General features: G+C 42.0%; 1 protein-coding gene across 2 annotated transcripts in view; it reads left to right on the forward strand.

The window, feature by feature from the left end:
* The first annotated feature begins 1,893 nt into the window (after positions 1-1,893).
* Positions 1,894-17,703, forward strand: part of FOCAD (focadhesin) — a 303,850-nt gene continuing 288,040 nt past the window's right edge. Inside the window, exon 1 of one of the 2 annotated variants that reach the window (XM_080819443.1) lies at positions 1,894-1,918. The gene's annotated coding sequence lies outside the window, so the exon portion shown is untranslated. Of the gene's footprint in view, positions 1,919-2,178; positions 2,305-17,703 lie in introns of those variants that run through there. The other variant, XM_080819444.1, reaches the window with a different exon arrangement.

Genomic DNA, 17,703 nt, shown 5'->3' on the forward strand with positions numbered 1-17,703 from the left:
GGCTCTACCTACTTAGCCAGCCAAGTACCCCCAAGGGAATAGAAGATGAATTTTAAAAAAGAATTAAAATGGTCCTAAAAGAAGTTCTGATGCATTTAGAATTATGAATAACCAAGGGGACTATCATCTGTGAAAATTAATTCAGGAAAACTTCGCTATACTGGACTTGAGATGCTTGAAGGGGAAGCTTGTAGGAAAAGCCATACCCCTTAATGGCAATTACAGACCCAACAGAAGAATCTTCAACAGGACAGGATCATCAATTACAGGCTCCAATAGGGAAAGATGTATCTTTGCATCTCCTACAAGAAATTGACTACCCCCTGAAACTCAGCCAAGGAGAAACCAACATCACTCAGAACTCTTGCTTTTCTCCAATGGGTTTTCATTCAAAACAACCCCTCTCAACTTCATTCTTCTTCTCCATAGAAAAATATTCTTCTTCTTTGTTGGACTTGCCTATGGTTTTGCTGTAGCTTGATTGTCCTTGATTGCCATTCTCTGCTATTCCTGTTTAAACCCACCTTTTGCTGGTAAAATTTAGCTGGCAGTTTATTTTTAAGGTTAACACATCAAATTCCATAAAATCAAGAAGGCCATTATAAACCTTATAATACTACTTTCTCTCAAAGGATAACATAGTGAATATATAAGTAGGTTAAAAATTAATTTAGATAAATTCCTATAGAATGAATGCATAACAGGTTATTGAGAGAGTTGAAATGGCCTGTGGCATATAATTATTTTTCTAAAGTGGAGTATAGGGAACCAAATCCTTCCTACAAATGAGAAGTAGAACTCTTGTCAGCACATTAAAATGACTTTGGAAACTTAAGAGTACCAATGCCAAGGACTCACAGCAGAGCTGCTAAATCGAGAATCTCTAGAGATGGGGCCCAGGGACCAGTATTTTTTAAAAAGCTCCCCACTTCTATATATATATGTACTTCTAAAGATATACCAGAGTTTGGAAACGGCTGGATAAGTCAAGTTCTCTAGAGCGACGTGTCTTAACTCTTGTATATAATTTTTACACAAATAGAATTCCATTCCTTTTTTACTTGCTCATTTTTTTTTCTTTCTGCTGTCTCCTTTAGCTTCTGTTTTACCGTGACCCGTACTTTACAGCTTTCTTACGGAAATGAGTGTTTGTGCACAGGTGGACACGCAGTAAGTATTAGACCAAAAAAAACAAAAAACAAAAAACAAACAAACAAACAAAAAACAATGACATGTGCCTGCTGTCCCCAGATTAACTGAGCAGAAATATCCAGGCTATAATGTCCTGTAGGACTATCCAACAGGTGGATGTACCAGTGTAGGTAGCATTGAGAGCTGCAGTGTTCTGTGTTGGCCAAAGAAGTAAAAGTATGAAGCAGCAACTACAAGGGGCAAGGGGAAGAACGAAGTGGCAGGTCGGCTGTCTGCATTACATTTTCTGAATCCTTAACGTTACCGGGACTATTGTTTTCTGGGCAACAAAATCCCCAAACACCAAGAAGCTGCTTTGCATCGCCAAAAGCTGCATAAGGGCAGGCTGCCAACAGGACGACCCAAGCACGCCGCAGTGGCATCCCCAAACAAGTTCCTTCAATCGGCTGTCTCGTGGGCTAATCCCCACTGCGGTGCAACTCCAGAACCCCCACCTGCGCGCGTCTCTTTTCCTGCCCCGGTGTCCCTGCAGAGAAGCGCTCAGCAGTGCACGCCACCCTCCAGCCGCAGTGCGCGGCCTTGGCCTTGGCCATGAGCGCGCGCGAAAGCAGAGAGGGGCGGGCCGAAGCCGGAGGAGGCGGGGCACACGCTTGCAGTCTACAGTCCATTGGTTCTCTCACCGTAGTCCCCGCCCCCAGGCGTTCGAGACGGCGGGGCGGGCCACGTCAGGCAGCCGGCGCGGGGCTGAGCTTGTGGCAGAAGGGAGGTAAGCGACGCGGGGTGGCAGGCGGTGAGCTGCGGGCCGCTGTCCCCTGCTTTGAGGCCTCTGGATCGCATTCGCCTGTGGCCTGTCTCAGCTTGGCGTGGAGGGCGGCTGAGGCCCTGCGGGCCTAGGGCTGTGCTGGGAAAGCGGAAAGGGGAGCATGTGGTGGCAGGGCCGCGCTGTGGCGTGGGTGGCCAGGAAGGGGATAGGTCTTGCTCTTTGCCCGCGCCCTGTCCTGACTGGGCTCTGAACTCCTGCAGGATGAGGCCTTCTGCGTAGAACCGCTCCGCGATGCCGGGTGGGGCCGGCTCCCGTGCCTGCGGTGGGGCTCAGCGGGATCTGGACTCGGAAACAGATCAGCGCGATCCTTGCATACTAACCTGCAGCAGGTTGCAGTTCCTACACTCTTCCCTGACCGGTTCCCTAGTTAAAAGGAGTGCAGGAGATTCCGGGCCGGTTTCTGGCTGGCTGGGGAGACGGTCTTATCACCAGTGACTCACTTAGATCTTGTCCACTTTAATGCAAAGGCTTATGGGTGAGCAGGGCCTGTTTTCAGACTTCTCGATTCTCTGGCTCTATCCTCCCTTGCGGGAATTACCTGAAAAAAAAAATGGCATCTATGTATGAATGTATGTTTTGAAACACCCGCAACAGCTCTGCGGAGATTTGCAGAGACCTGGTTGTTGTGTTTCACATAGGAGTTGTTTGTTGCACCGAGTTTTAATTTCAGCTATGGCATCATCATGATCCTTCAGTTTAGCTCCTGAAATTGGAGCTTCTAAAATCAGTGAAGTCATCCTATCAGGTATCATGCAATCATTCATTCATCCATTCAACAAACTTTTTGGATGAATTCCTTGATGGTCAGGGTCTTAGGTCAGAAACTAAAATGGACATTCCCTGCCTTTTCTCTCATTTTATCTGCCAGTTTTATTGTCTAGATTTGAGATGTAATTTTGTTGTTGTTAATGGTGGTTCAGTTTCAGGTTCCAGATTTAGGTACAGAAGCTTATTATGATTATTACAGAAGCTATATTATTATTATTACAGAAGCTATATTATGATTCTATATCATAATATAGAGCTGTTATGAGACCTCATTCGGTTTTTCTTACTTTCACCTCTAGTAAGCTTCAGACCATGATGACCAGAGGTTTTGTAATTCTGCTAACTAACTGTACATTGAAAGACCCCAGGTCTCAGGTGCCTATCTGTAAAGTGAAGGGATAGGATTAGAAGTATTCGTAACTTTTAGATATTCAAGAAGAGGGCAATTGGCATGTTTACTGAACTGGGTTAACAGTTGGGAAGTGGCCGTTTTAAAAACACAATGTGTATCATGATTATATGTTTTAATCTTTCTGAATCTGTCCACATGTCTCTTTGACTAGCAAGCAAGTGCATATTTACAATTTTGATTTACATTCAGTTCCTGCATACAAAGCACTATGACTCATCTAAATTTGGAAATGTAATAATCCAAAGCTTTTTAGTGTTATGTTTAAAGGTATGATGTAAAAACAATTGGGGGCACCTGGGTGGCTCAGTTTGTTAAGCGTCCCACTGTTGACTTGGCTAAGGTCAGCAGCGTGCTCTGTGGGGAGCCTGCTTGAGATTCTCTCCCCCTTCCATTGCCCCCCCCCATATGTGCTTGTGGTCTCTTGCTCTTTCTAAAAGAAAGAAATCTTTAAAAAATTGGGTAGGTATACAATTTTCAAAGTATTTTGAGTTGGTAGGTGGTAGTTGGTAGTTGGCAGTGATAGTGGTAGGTTAGTAGTGGTAGGTTAGTGATAGGTTAGTGGTAGCCAAAACCTCTGCCTTGGTTATCATGCTTATACTTTGGTAAAATGTTAGGTAGTTACTATCACTTGGCTAATACCTATCAATATCATGTCTATATTAGCATTTATTTTATCAAGCTAAAATTTACTGGATTTCAGTTGACTGCTACTTGAGAAAGTGGAATACTCATGGTTATTGATAACCATAAATAAATCATTAGTTTGAGAATGAAAATGTCCATAGAGATATACTAATAGCTTTTCTTTTCTTTCTTTCTTTCTTTCTTTTTTTTAGATTTTATTTATTTATGTGAAAGAGAGAGAGAGCTAGCAGGAGCAGGGGAAGGGGCAGTGGGAGATCGAGAAGCAGACTCACTGATGAGCATGGGCTGGATCCCAAGACCCTGAGATCAGGGTTTGAGCTGAAGTCAGATGTTTAACCATCTGAGCTACCCAAGCACCTAGTAACAATAGTTTTACACTTGCTGTTTGGTTGGTGGGACTTGCAAATAAATTGTTTGGCCTTCCTGCGGGTGTAAAATAATTTCTAAAATATTTCTGAGGCATAATATTCATAGACTTGTGAAATTTTTTGGATGTTACCCACAAACCATTATGTGAATTGTTTATGTCACAATTAGGGGTTTGGAAAGTTTCAGGAAATACAGCTTTCCAAAATTTTGCTTTTGCTGTACCTTTCTAGTTCTAGAGATGGACCAGATCGAGCTGGGAAGACTGAAGAGAAATGCAAAAACTGAGGGAAAAAAATCCAAGAGGAGGCTTTTTTTTTTTTTTTAATTGGAGGAGAAAAAACAAAATGAAAAATACAATTATAAATATATTTAGAAGAAAAGTAAGGAACTAATAGTGTCAGGATTATTGGTAGGTCTGTAGCACAACTTGATTTTTTTTTAATTGAAGTATAATTGGCATGCAGTATCCCTATTAGATTCAGGGGCATATCATAGTGATTTGATGTTTTTATACGTTATAAAATCCCTGTAAGTGTAGTTATCATCTGTCAACATGGAAAATTCTTACAATCTTATTCGCTATATTCCCTAGGCTGTACTTTATATCCCCATGACTTACTGATTTTATATCTGGAAGTTTGTACCTCTTAGTCCCTTTCATCTATTTTGTGTGCCTTCCAGATACTATCCCCTCTGGTAACTGTTTACTGTATCTATGACTTTGTTTCTGTTTTGTTTGTGTGTCTTGTTTTTTGGATTCCACGTATAGGTGAAATCAAATAGTGTCTTTCTCTGTCTGACTTATTTCACTTATCAAAATACCCTCTAGGTTCGTCCATGTCGCAAATGGCAAGATTTCATTCTTTTTTGTACGGCTGACTAGTATTCCTGTGTGTGTGTGTGTGTGTGTGTGTGTAAATGTACCACATCCTGTTTATCCATTCATCTATCAATGGACATCTATTAATGGTTCTTAAAAAAAGAAACCCAGTGTGATAATTTAAACTTTGATCACATTACATGTGGGTAATACATTTTTTTTTAGGAGATGAGAAATCTATATTGTATGTGTATATATATGAATATATGTTTTTAACTTGTATTTAAGTAATCTCTATAGCCAACGTGGGGCAGGAACTCATGACCCTGAGATCGAGTTGCATGCTTCTCTGACTGAGCTGGCCAGGAACCCCTATATTGTATATTTTTTTAAGAAGTTTTACAGGTCTAGAGATGAGTAGTATAATAAAACATGGTATAGTTATGTAAGTATAAGTCTGTGATTCATAATTCATGATAAATTGGATCGAGGTAGTGTATACTTTTTTTTTTCATAAGATTTTATTTGTTTATTTGAGAGAGAGAGTACCAGTGAGCACAAGCAGGGGGAGTGACAGAGGGAGAGGGAAAAGCAGGCTCTTCATTGAATAAGGAGCCCAACACGGGGCTCGATCCCAGTATCCTAGATCACAACCCAAGCTGAAGGCAGATGCTTAACCAACTGAGCCACCCAGGTGCCCCACTCTGTATACTATCTCCACATGATAGGAAACAAGATTTGCTAAACTTATAGGACAAAGGATGTTTATCAGTTTTTCTCCCATTTAAATTGAAACAAACTTTCAAGCAATGTGAAAGATTCCATCTATTTTCAAACAACAGATTGAACATTGTTGTTTTTATAACTTGGGTCCCCAAGGCACTCCTGGCTTCATAATTTTTTATCCTATTTCAAGTCACATTGGAAGTAATAACATTGCATTTCTGATTTTGAAATTTTGTTAAATTTATATTTGCTTTCAGGGCGCCTGGGTGGCTCAGCTGTTGAGCAGCTGCCTTCGGCTCAGGTCGTGGTCCTGGGGTCCTGGGATCGAGCCCCACATTGGGCTCCTTGCTCAGCAGGAAGCCTGCTTCTTCCTCTCCCACTCTCCCTGCTCGTGTTCCCTCTCTCACTGTTAAAAAAAAAAAAAAAAGAAAAAATTTATATTTGCTTTCATTCCGTTAGAATTATTTTAGTTTTTATATTTTGAAGATGTTTAAAAGCTTTGATATTAAATACCATACAGTTTTCCATTGTTCATGATGGGAAAACATTTCTTTAGGCCCAAGGAATTTGAAAATCCAAGCTGCATAGATAGTCAGTTGTTATTATTATTTATTTAGAGATTTATCTTTTCATTTGCCTGGGGAACCAATGAAGCAGTCCACCCAGGCTTCTAAACTGGAGATTTAAGTTCTTTTCAGTGCATTAAACTGTATCTTTGAACCTCATTTTGGTCAAACAAATGACTGTATGCTAATTTGGCTGATAAACATGTTGAAAAAATGTTAAAATTGTGAATGTTGTAACTGTAGTTTTGTTAAGTTTTCTGGCTGCCCGGGTGTACTTTTGTCTCTTTCAAAATCTTTTCCTTTGGCTTAGCTGCTCTCAGAATTAAAAAAAAAAAAGATTTTACTTATTTATTTGAGAGAGAGACAGACAGATAGACAGACAGCAAGTGCCCACAGGAAGCGGGGAGGGGCAGAGGGAGAGGGAGAAGCAGACTCCCGCTGAGGAGGGAGCCGCCTGCAGGGCTCCATCCCAGGACCCTGCGATCACAACCTGAGCGGAAGACGGATGCTTAACCGATTGAGCCACCCAGGTGCCCTGGCTTTCAGAATTTACTGTAAGTTTTACTCTATTTAACCATCATTGAAAAGGTTGGTTTAGGTAATGAAACCATTAGGTTTTAGTATATATTAGGACACGGGGAGGGAGTGGAGGAAACTTTGTATTAAAATTTGAATTCTTGGGGCGCCTGGGTGGCTCAGTGGGTTAAGCCTCTGCCTTCGGCTCGGGTCATGATCCCGGGGTCCTGGGATCGAGCCCCACATCGGGCTCTCTGCTCTGCGGGGAGCCTGCTTCCTCCTCTCTCGCTGCCTGCCTCTCTGCCTACTTGTGAGCTCTGTCTGTCAAATAAATAAATAAAATCTTAAAAAAAAAATGTAAATTCTTGAAATCTGTAAGTAAATTGAATTTTAAGAGTCATAAATATTAAATACTGTTTTTTTTTGTTTGTTTGTTTTTGTTTTTCCATTCAATAAAGAGTATCTGCTCTGGTCCAGGCCCTAACTTTCCTTTAAGGAACTTACACTATTGAATGGAAGCCCCGGAGAAGGCCAAAATACAAAGAAATAAATTATTATAGTTAGATGCATGCATAGAGTACTGTGGGGACAGAGGAAAACTGTATGTGTGTCAGATTTCAGGGGATTCAGAGAAGGCTTTTTGTTGGAGTGTTTGCTTGAACCGAATTTTGACAGCAAGTAGAAGTTAGCTGGTGAGGATGGAGGATAAGGCATTCTAGGCACAAGAAAGACATGAGGCCAAATCGACAGATGCGAGACGAAACAGATTCTTAATGTATTAAGGGGAGGACAGAGAGATGAGGTTGAATATGTAAACAAAGGGCCCACAATGAAAGGCCTCTTTCTTACTGTGTTAAATGTTTTGAACTTGATCCTTGAGGCTGTGGTGATCTATGGGTAAGAGATTTTAAGTTGAAGATCAGTTTCATGTGGCAAGGTGAGGAATGAATTGTGGTGGAGTAAGGCCTGTTTGATAAAGCTCCAAATTAGCAGTGGGGCTTGAGAGAATGGGATGGATCCAAGATAATGTCAAGATGATGAACCTGGTGTCCAGTTTGATATGTGGGTTGAGGAAAAGGTGGAGTCAAGATGCTTCCTAACTTTATGACTTCCCACAGTAGGAATCCCATGTGGGTTAGCAGGTGACTGAGATCAGTCTTGGATATGCCTTTGGGTCACACAGTTGGTGCTATTCTGTGGGTAACTAGCTGCACTGGTCTGGGGATGAGAACAGGATTTTTTTTTTTTTTTAAAGATTTATGTATTTATTTTAGACAACATGTGAGATCAAGGGTTGGGAAAGAGGGAGAGAGAGAATCTCGAGCAGACTCCTCTCTGAGCCAGGAGCCCGACTCGGGGCTTGATCCCATGACCCTGAGATTGTGACCTGAGCTGACATCAAGAGTCCCGTGCTTAACCAGCTGAGCAACTAAAGCACCCGGAGGAGAGGATTTTATGCAGTATAGAGATTAGAATGTTCTTAGCACGTAGATGATAGTTGAAACAGGGTGTATATGGCTATAGATAACCTAAGAGAGAGTTTCTAGAATAAGAAAGAATAAAACAGGGATGCCTGGGTGGCTCAGTCAGTTAAGTGACTGCCTTTGGCTCAGGGTCCTGGGATGGAGTCCCATGTCCGGCCGTCTGCTCAGCTTCTCCTTCTCCCTCTGCCTGCCTCTCTCTCTCTCTCTCTCTCTCTCTATGTGTCAAATAAATAAATAGATAAAATCTTGAAAGACAAAAAACAAGAGAAACTCTGGGAAGCACCATCACGTAAGGAAGATGGTCCAATGAAAAAGAATGAGAGGGAACAGCCTAATGGACATTGGAGCTCTAGAAGAAAAGGAGGTAGGGAATTTTAGGGGAGAATGGTGAACTGTTAAACACCATGGAGAATGGAAGAGAGAGCTCACTAGAGGTTTTAGGAAGGTCTACCAGATAGGCAAGAATCATTAGTTTAGGGGTGCCTGGTGGCTCAGTCGGTTAAGTGTCTGACTCTTGATTTCCACTCAGGACATGATCTCAGGGTCCTGGGATAAAGCCCCAGTTGGGTTCTGTGCTCAGAAGGGAGTTTGCTGGAGGATTCTCTTGGTCTCCCTCTGTCCCTCCCCCATCCAAGCTCTCTCAAATAAATCTTAACAAAAATTATCAATGGTTTTAAATTTTACTAGCTTGTATAATTGTGTGACTTTCTGTAGCAAAAGTCAGTAGATCCAAAGATTTTGAATAGTTGGAATGATCCAATATTTGGATTTTGTTATGTACTTACAAAGTAGGAATGCCTTTGAGCTCAAAGGATTAGCAAAACAATGGTTGAAGTGATGGAATGTGAGGTTTGGACTGCATGGAGGTGGGGACCAAGCAGGAGGAGGCTGAAAGAGTGAAAGAAAGTAATTGGTTCTGGGGTTCTTGGCTGGCCCAGTCAGAAGAGCATACGACTCTTGATCTGAGGGTCATGAGTTCAAGCTCCACATTGGGTGTAGAGATTACTAAAAAGATAAATAAATTGAAAAAAATAATTGGTTCAAGAGCTTAGAAGTCTGGGCAAAGTGAATATGTAAGTATATGTAGGCATAAGGGAGATAGCTGATAGAATATTCTGGATTCAGAGAAGAATATTGGAGTTTAAAGTTTTAGGGTACTAATAGAATGTAGGGTTTGGCCATGGATGTAGATTGCTAAAATGGAGGTGACAAGGAGATATTCAAGAGCAATGAGACTGGTGTGTTGGATGAATCACTCACCTTGACATGGACCTCAGAAGATCTTGGTAGCCAGATCTTGGAGAGGTAGACAATGGTTTCTGAGGTTTTAGATCACAGATAGTAGTTATCAGTATATATGGGAAATGAAGATACTTGGGTGGCATGCCCTCAGAAATATGGGGGTAAATGGTAAAGAAATGTTCTTCTGGACCTTGGAGCTTGGAAGGATGATTAGCTTTCACTGAAGTGGCCACTAAAGAAGCAGAGTATAGTTTTCATTAGACCTGAGAAGTAGGGGGACACCTAATGAAGACGCTGAGCATCTAATAAGAAAGTTTGATGGTCATGGTATCAGAGTGCAAAAGGTGAGGACTGGTTAGTGTTTACTGAAGAGGAAGGCAGATGAGGAAGAGGTTAGACTAGACTTGGGTGTGAGTAAGACTGAAGCATATGAAAATTTTGGAGTTACAAATAGTTTGCATGTCAAGTTTGGATGAAGCTTGTTAGCTTTCACCCATCAATTTATACTAGTTTCTGTTTATTAGTAGGACAGCAGACGGAGTTCTCTTTTTTTTTTTAATTTTTTATTTTTTAAAGATTTTATTTATTTATTTCACAGACAGAGATCACAAGTCAGACAGAGATCACAACAAGTAGGCAGAGAGGCAGGCAGAGAGAGAGGGGGAAGCAGGCTCTCTGCCGAGCAGAGAGCCCGATGCGGGGCTTGATCCCAGGACCCTGGGATCATGACCCGAGCCAAAGGCAGAGGCTTAACTCACTGAGCCACCCAGGTGCCCCTAGAGTTCTCTTTTAAATTTAAGAATAACCTGTCACCAGTGAATGTTTGTTATTTGTCAGAGGAGAGGCAATGGCCTTTTTGCTTTTTGGACTTCTTTTTGAACTTTGGACTTCCAAAATACTTTTCATCACATGGGTTGGCTCTCATGTATTATTAGGGGTAGGTGGGCATACCTGTGTTTTCCTGCGATTTCCTGTGATTTCCCTCCTATTGTTTTAGGACTTAGAGTCACATTGAAGAGTCTCTCTCTCTCTCTCTCTTTCTCTCTCTCTCTCTCTTTTAATACTTTATTTATGGGGTGCCTGGGTGGCTCAGTTGATTAAGCAACTGCCTTTGGCTCAGGTCATGATCCCGGAGTCCTGGGATGGAGTCCCACATCAGGCTCCCACCTCCATGGGGAGTCTGCTTCTCCCTCTGACCTTCTCCCCTCTCATGCTCTCTCTTACTCTCGCTCTCAAATAAATAAATAAATAAATAAATCTTAAAAAAAAAAAAAAAAGACTTTATTTCTTTGACAGAGACACTATGAGAGAGGGAACACAAACAGGAAGAATGGGAGAGGGAGAAGCAGGCTTCCCTCCGAGCAGGGAGGCCGATGTGGGATTTGATCCCAAGACCCTGGGATCATGACCTGAGCCGAAGGCAGAGGCTTAACCACTGAGCCCCCCATTCCCCACTACTAAGTCTCTTTGTTTCAAGGACAGCTCCTCACTCATGCATAATAAGATCGAATTCCTTTCACCTACTGAAGGATTGGGCTCCAGTAGCTCTCTCTCCTGCAAGATTGCATTTCCCTCATTACTAGATTATTCCCTTCAGTATGTAAACATGTGATTATTTCTCCTATCTTAAAATAATTACCTTTTGGGGCACCTCGGTGGCTCAGTTGTTAAGCGGCTGCCTTTGGCTCAGGTCATGATCCCAGCATCCTGGGATCGAGCCCTGCGTTGGGCTCCCTGCTCGGGGGGGTGGGGGAGGAAGCCTCCTCCCTCTCCCACTTCTGCTTGTGTTCTCTCTCTCGCTGTGTCTCTCTCTGTCAAATAAATAAATAAAATCTTAAAAAAAAATTTAAAATAATTACCTTTTGATGGGGGTGGAGTAGCTCAGTTGGTTAAGCGTCCGAGTCTTGACCTTAGCTCAGGTCTTGGTCTCGGGGCCATGAGTTCAAGTCCCACATTGGGCTCCATGCTGGGTGTAGAGCCTACTAAAAAATGGTAATAGTAATTACCTTTTGAAGCCCCTCGCTGGCTCAGAGGGTAAAGCATACAGCTCTTGATCTTGGGGTTTTAAGTTTGAGTCCCATGTTGGGTGTAGAGATTATTTAAAAATAAACTCTTTAGGGGTGCCTGGGTGGCTCAGTGGGTTAAGCCTCTGCCTTCAGCTCGGGTCATGATCCCAGGGTCCTGGGATCAAGCCCTGAATCGGTCTCTTTGCTCAGCGGGGAGCCTGCTTCCTCCCCCCAAGACCCCCCCCCCCGCCTGCCTCTCTGCCTAGTTATGATCTCTGTCTGTCAAATAAATAAATAAAATCTTAAAAAAAAATAAAATCTTTAAAGTGTTGGGGGACTGACTCAGTTGGAGGAGAATGTGACTTTTTAATTTATTTTTAAAAAATTTTTAAAAAATTTCTATTTATTTATTTATTTTTAGATTTTATTTATTTATTTGTCAGAGAGTTAGAGAGAGTACAGGCAGGCAGAGTGGCAAGTAGAGGCAAAGGGAGAAGCAGGCTCCCTGCAGAGCAAGGAGCCCTAGGTGGGACTTGATCCCAGGACCCCGAGATCATGACCTGAGCCAAAGGCAGCCGCTTAACTGACTGAGCCACCCAGGAATCTTTTTTTTTTTTTTTCTTTTAAAGATTTTAGTTACCCGTTTGTCAGAGAGAAAGAGGGGGGTGGGGATCGCACAAGCAGTGGGGAATGGCAGGCCGAGGTAGTAACAGGCTCCTCACTGAGCCGGAAGCCGGATGTGGAACTCAATCCCAGGACTGTGGGATTGCGACCCAAGCTGAAGGCAGATGCCTAACCCACTGACTCACCCAGGCATCCCTGAGCATGTGACTTTTGATCTCAGGGTCATGAGTTTGAGCCTTCATTGGGTTTAGAGATTACTTAAATAAAAACTTAAAAATATAAAATCTTTAGAAAGAAAATTTCCTGTCTTTACCCCATTTCCTCCTTACGCTGCTGCACAATTTCTGTTTTCCACTTTGTGGCAAAGCTTATACTCATGTGTCCAGTAATTTTCTTCTCATTCTTCCTCAGACCCTCTCTACTTGGCTTCCCTCACCACTCAGAAAAAATGTGCTCTTTTTAAAGTGATTAATGACTTTCATCATGCTGAATCCAAAGGTCTGTTTTTCAATCCTCATCTCTTACCTGGCCAATCAGCATTTCCACCCCAATTTTCTTGAGATATAATTGACCCATGACATTGTGAAAGTTTAAGCTATGCACTGTGTTGATTTGATACATTTGTAAATTGCAAAATCGTTACCACCATGACTAGCTGCCCCCTTTAGCCTGTCATACAGTTACCATTTCCTATCAGCATTTTTTGAAACTGTTGATCATGTTCTGCTTCTTGAAACACCTTCTTCCCATATTTCTCAAAGGTGCCACAATTCCTAGTCTTCTTTTACCTGACTGCCCCCTTTCAGCTCCCTTACTGGTTCTTTCTTACGTCTCTGACCTCTAAACATTAGAGTGCTGCTGGGGTCGGTCATTAGACCTCACAGTCCCTCAATCATATCTTCAATCAGTCTTAAAATACTGGTAATACTCTTTTAGCTGCTCAATTTATATTTTTAGCCTGGGCCTCGTCCTTTGAAATCCAGACTCTGCGTATCTGGATACCTACTCAGCATTTCTATTTGGATGACCAGTAGAAATCTCAGACTTAGCTCCTGATTTCTGCCCTGTACCTGCTTCATCTGTGGTATTCTTCATTCTGCCCTGTACCTGCTTCATCTGTTGTCTTCCTCATCTCAGTTCATGGAAACTCCTTCATTTCTATGACTCTTCTCTTTCACAATCCGCCCATAAACTATTAGGAAAGCCTGTTGGCTGTACCTTCAGAATGTCTAGAATCTGAGTACTTCTCACCTGCTGCTCTCAGTCTCTGTGTGTGATGTTTCAATAGCCTCTATATTGGTTAGCTGTTATGACCCGCCTTCAAAATCTAGTGTGGTAAAGCCACCATCATTTTTAAGCTTATGATTCTGGGGTTGGCAATTTGGGTTGGGTTTGAGGTGGGGGAGGGGGCACTTATTTTGTTAGTCTTGCCTGGGCTCGCTCATGTAGCAAATGGGGACTAGGTTTGGAGGCTTTGTCTGGGATGACGTGTCTTTGCTGCATGGGCTTCCAGCAAGCAGCCCCATGCTGCCTTTTTTTTTTTTTTTTTTTAAAGATTTTATTTATTTATTTGACAGAGAGAGATCACAAGTAGGCAGAGAGGCAGGCAGAGAGAGAGAGGGGGAAGCAGGCTCCCTGCCGAGCAGAGAGCCCGATGTGGGACTCGATCCCAGGACCCTGAGATCATGACCTGAGCCAAAGGCAGAGGCTTAACCCACTGAGCCACCCAGGTGCCCCTGCCCCATGCTTCCTAACATGGTGGTCTAATGGAGGAAGCAAGAAAGCAAGAGGAAGCAGCATGGCATTGGGACTAAAAGCCTACAACATCACTTCCTCTGCTGCTGATTAAAGCAGTCACAAGGAAGCCCAGATTCAAGGGGATGGAGAAGTAGATGACCTGATTATGAGGGGAGCAGTGAAGCCACTTTGTAAAGAAATGTGCATACAGGAATTGGGAAGAATTTGAGGGCATTTTTTGCAATCTACTGTAGTCTTCTAATTGCTCTATTCTCTCTTTGCCCCTGAAATATTGTCAGCAGAATACCCAAAGTGATTATTTTTGTTTATTTTTATTTTTTATTTATTTATTTTTAAAGATTTTATTTATTTATTTGACAGACAGAGATCACAAGCAGGCAGAGAGGCAGGCAGAGAGAGAGAGGAAGGGAAGCAGACTCCCTGCTGAGCAGAGAGCCCGATGCGGGGCTCGATCCCAGAACCCTGGGATCATGACCCGAGCCGAAGGCAGAGGCTTTAACCCACTGAGCCACCCAGGCGCCCCAAAGTGATTATTTTTAAAACACACATAAGGATTTCTCCTCTTGGGATACTTGGGTGGCTCAGTCAGTTAAGTGTCTGCCTTCGGCTCAGGTGATGATCCCAGGGTCCTGGGATCGAGTCCTGTTTTGGGCTCCTCGCTCTGCGGGGAGCCTGCTTCTCCTTCTCCCTCTGCCTGGCAGCTCCCCCTGCTGTGCTCATGCTCTCTCTCTGACCCCCCCCACCCCAAAAATAGATTTCTCCTCTCATCACTTTTCCAGAACCCTCTAATGGCTTACCAAAGTAAAAGGCAAAGTCTTTGCAGTGGTCTTCGAGGGCTGCCGCCATCTGACTCCTTTATTGCTTCCCTAACTTCATTTCCAGCTACTCTGCCCTCAGTCACTAAACCTGCTCTGTTAGCCTCGTTGCTGTTCTTCAGACCTTAAGGATACATTCTCCCACCGTGGTTTTTGTATTGCTGCTCCTTCTGCCCAGAATCCTTTTCTTAGAGACGGGACTCCTTTACTTCAGTTAAATCTTTGCTTATGTGTGAGCTTCTCACTGACCATTCTTTGTAAAATTAGAACCCCTTTCTATCGGTCCCCCTTTCCTGCTTTACTTTTGTGTATAGACCTTATCTTATAAAATGCTGTATCATTACTGTTTTCCTTATTTTTGTTTTGCCTCTGTTAGGAATGTAATCCCTCCTAAAGGTAGGGACTTTTGTTTTTTCTTTCTTTCTTTTTTTTAATTTTATTTATTAGAGGATAAAGATAGGGAGAGAGAGTGCATGGGGGTGGGGGAGGGAGAGGGAGAATCAGACTCCCCGCTGAGCAGGGAGCCCAATGTGGGGCTCGATCCCAGGACCCCAGGATCATGACCTGAGCTGAAGGCAGATGCTTAACCCACTGAGCCACCTGGGTGCCCCAAGGCAGGGACGTTTATATCTCCAGTACTTAGGACAGCATCTTACACAAGGTAGCATCTAGTAAATATTTGTCAGATGAATGAAATGTAGGTTTTTGTTACTGAACTTTTTTCAGGTGTCTGGGTATCTCTTCCATGTTTTATGGAAGAGCTCTTGAAACAGATTCTGGCTATTACCCGAGGAAATTTGTGACCTCTTCTCGCAGCTATGTATGTATGTATGTATGTATGTATTTACTTATTTATTTATTTATTTTTGCAAGTACTTTTGTGATTCTGTTTTTTTTAGAGCCAAATTGTTTTTCCACATCCAAGCTCTTTATTCTTTCAAGAAGAGTGTCCTGTTCTCAAATCAGCTGCACAGAATACCTGTTCTTTTTTTTTTTTTTTAAGATTTTATTTATTTATTTATTTGACAGAGATCAAAAGTAGACAGAGAGGCAGGCGGAGGGGGAGGGGGAAGCAGGCTCCCCACTCAGCAGAGAGCCCGATTCGAGGCTCGATCTCAGGACCCTGGGATCATGAGCTGAGCCGAAGGCAGAGGCTTTAACCCACTGAGCCACCCAGGCGCCCCCAGAATAACTGTTCTTTAGGTACTTCCTAGCTGCCTCTTTACTTTGAGTTGTAAATCACAACATTTTTGTTCAAAGTGAAGCTGAAACTTTATATGTGAAAGAGACAATCTGAGATAGAAAATTTTCAAACCTTTTCTTGAACTCTTGGACCTTTTTCTTTTGATATCTTCAGGAAAAAGAGGTATTTTTTCAGTCAAAACAGAATTACGTTAAATTCTAATTTATAATATAGTCTTAAATCATTCTGACCCGTGAAGCATGAGCATAACCTTTGAAATTAGTGATTATGAATGAAAATGATAATCTCTTAAGTGCCTCAGCCTCCAGTTTATTTTTGTATTTTGGTTTTGTTGCGTATTGTCAAGGAAATCTTCATTCATATTGATTGGCCTTTGGAAGCAATAATAATTTTTTTTCTCTTCAGTTCATTGTAATCTTAGTCTCTGGTTACCTAGTTTTCCTGTGGGAAATTTTGAACACACACATAAATAGGGACTATAATAAATGAACTTAAATGAAATTAATGTTTTGTTGATCTTGTTTTGTTTCTCTAACATTTTTCCTCCTTCAGCTTTTTCTGCAAAAGTAATTATTTTTAATTAATATCTTAAGTTATTTTAATTAAAAATTATTCTTAAGTATAACAATTTAATTTTACTGTTTTATTTTAAACATAATTTCTGTGCCATTATCATATCCCAAAAAAGTAAAAGTAACACTGATTTCTCAAGATTATCTGATACTCAGTCCCTCCCTATTTCAGAATTTCTTGGTTATGCCAAGAATGTCTTATTACAGTTGTTTTGTTGGAGTCAAAATCCAAATAATGCCCCCAGATTGCATTTGGTGATTAAGTCTCTTAATCACTTAACCTGTAATAGTCCCTCCAGCCTTTCTTTTTCGTACGTCATTGAGTTGTTGGAGAATCAGTCACTTGTCCAACTAAATGTCCCAAATTCTGAGCTTATTGTTCCTCCCCTGGTTTTTGTTTACTTTGTTCCTCTATGTCTTGAGTTTTCTATAAATTGGTGGTTAAATATGGAAAGCTATACGGGGTGATTTTGAAATGCTTTAGGTGGGAATATTCTTAGAGGGTTCCATGTATGTCTTCTTATCCTGTCATAACAGGAGGACACAGCGTCTGGTTTTCTTACTTCTAGTGATTCTAAGATGAATGAATGGATTCTGGTGGGGTCATCCTGATCCCTTTAATAATGAAGTTCCCATCCTCCTTTAACCTAGTAGTTTCAGCAACGATTGATGTTTCGTTCACAAATCAATTATATATTAAAGTGACTTCGTATCTTTGAAGTTTTTTTTCTTTGAAGAAATGAATGCTTTCAAATTTTCTTTACATTTCTGTTCACGGTATCACTTTACAACCAAATTTTTCCCTCCCCCGATTCTAAATTTATTCCCATTTGCCATGGTTTTAGAATGTCTGGGACATTTAACATAAAGCTCGGAAGGAGATACAAAGTAGAAGGGACAGGGAAGCCTGGGGGAATGGGGAAGTAAGGGTTCTCTACCCACCTACCTGCTGGTTAACCTGTCTTCGCTCTCTCCTTTGGGCCTGGTGGGCCACAGAGGCCTTAAAGGGGATTGGAGAGTGGGTGGGACTGGGGCAGTGTGGACAGCAGCCTTGGTATTGGATATGAGCTGAGTGTAAATAGAAGCTGGAGCTAAGCATACACATTTGTTGTTGTTGTTGTTTAATAATTTTTATTAATTTTTTAAAATTTCTTTTCAGTGTCCCAGAATTCATTGCTGATGCACCACACCCAGTGCTCTA

This window comes from Martes martes, assembly GCF_963455335.1.
Source record: "Martes martes genome assembly, chromosome: 12".
Classification (NCBI taxonomy): domain Eukaryota; kingdom Metazoa; phylum Chordata; class Mammalia; order Carnivora; family Mustelidae; genus Martes; species Martes martes.